The sequence below is a fragment of the Colobus angolensis genome, unplaced genomic scaffold, assembly GCF_000951035.1.
Source record: "Colobus angolensis palliatus isolate OR3802 unplaced genomic scaffold, Cang.pa_1.0 Scaffold135, whole genome shotgun sequence".
NCBI lineage: Eukaryota > Metazoa > Chordata > Mammalia > Primates > Cercopithecidae > Colobus > Colobus angolensis.
This window is the reverse complement of record NW_012114433.1, coordinates 2,457,031-2,458,976: the sequence shown is the minus strand read 5'-3', so window position 1 is coordinate 2,458,976 and position 1,946 is coordinate 2,457,031.

Below are 1,946 nucleotides of genomic sequence, written 5' to 3'. Positions count from 1 at the left end.
TCTCATCTCACTGCAACCTCTGCCTCCAGGTTCCATCGATTCTCCTGCCTCAGCCTCCTGAGTGGCTGGGACTATAGGTGCGCACCAACACATCCCGCTAAATTTTGTATTTTTAGTAGAGACGGAGTTTTACCTTGTTGGTCAGGCTCTTCTCAATCTGCTGAGCTCATGATCCACCCGCTGTGGCCTCCCGAAGTGCTGGGATTACAGGCTGGAGCCACCACATCTGGCCTATCCTGGGTATTTAAAATTAATTGACTTTAATAAAACAGAGCAGGGAGAGAGAAATAGCGGCCAGCCCAGCAGCTCTAAAGCTATCTCGTGTAAGGTTTAGTGGGGAATCCTGACCCAAGTCCAATCTCCAAGCTCTAGACATTTCACCAACAAAACAGGAAGCCAACACATTCTGGATCTTCTTTCCAAGATAAAATCGACCATTTGTAATATTTTTTTCAGAGACAACGGAAGCTGAAAAATAATTGCTGAGAAAGGAGGAACTTTTCTAGAAGAACTTAAATCCAAAAGGCTATGAGATAGTAATGAGAAGTGGAGAAGAACCAAAAAGGCATGGAAAGTAAAATCAGGAGGCAAAACAAACGTTTTAGAACAGCCAAGTGTGGGGAGTTGGAAAGTGAAGCTTTGAGTAGAAACCAGAGTTACAAAATTTCAGAGCTGGGAGGAGCCTTATAAGGAAGCAGAATTGGGCCCGAGGACTAAATATTTGCCAAAAACCACACAGGCAATTAGTGGCAGACAGGAGAGGACCTTCATTTTTATGCAACCTCTGCCTCAGCCTCTTGAGTAGCTGGGATTACAGGCACATGCCACCACGCCCAGCTTCTTTTTGTCTTTTTAGTAGAGACGGGATTTCACCATGTTGGTCAGGCTGGTCTCAAACTCCTGACCTCCTGATCCGCCTGCTTCAGCCTCCCAAAGTGCTGGGATTATGGGCATGAGCCACTGCTCCCCGCCTGTTGTAATGGGTTCTATTTTGATTAATAAAGATGTGTTGCAGCCTAGTTTTAGAAATTTAAAATTCATGGTCCAAAACCACAATTACTTTGGCACCAACCTAATAACATAAGTATTAAAAGAGATCTTTATATTAGAGAGCCCATGGATGATGGAATAACAAAGAATATTACAATCTCCTTAACCCACAAACTTGGTTACTTAGATCAACTGGATGAATTAAAAGACACAATCTATTAAGACTAAAACACAGGATAAATAGGTCATCTAAATATATTTATATCTATTCATAAAATGGAATCAATACCTAATAACCTTACAGAAAACTTACGTATTCCAAATATCTGACATTCTGTCATGTTATACTAATTGGTGGAATTCGGAGATTTCCATTTTGGTAAGAATATAGGTGAATTGCACACATTTAGTTTTACTGCTCATTGGTCAGGAAACCTATGTCCACTATAGGATGCTGCAGAGCAATGCGTTATGGAGAATTTAGGCAAGATAATATGATTTTCAGAGTTAAAGGAAGACAACCTGTTTTATGTACAGTCATTCCTCATAATATCACAGGGGATACCATATTTAAACTTTGGGGTATCCCCAGGGATGATTCTTATTTGAGCCACATGTGAATTTCAGACACGGAGACTTCCCAACTTTGGTGGCTTTCAACAAATGTGGAAGTTAATCACAACCTATTTTGTGGAGGCATAAATTTCAATGAGCACTCACTTAACCTTTTATTTTAAATATTATTTTTGTAAACTTTGCATTTCCAATTAGGTGAAATTTTAAACCTCTCTCAGTTCTTATCCACTTTTTTTTTTTTTCTGAGACGGAGTCTTGCCCTGTCACCCAGGCTGGAGTGCAGTGGCATGGTCTTGACTCACTGCAACCTCCGCCTCCCAGGTTCAAGCAATTCTCCTGCCTCAGCCTCCCAAGGAGCTGGGATTACAAGTGCCTGCCAC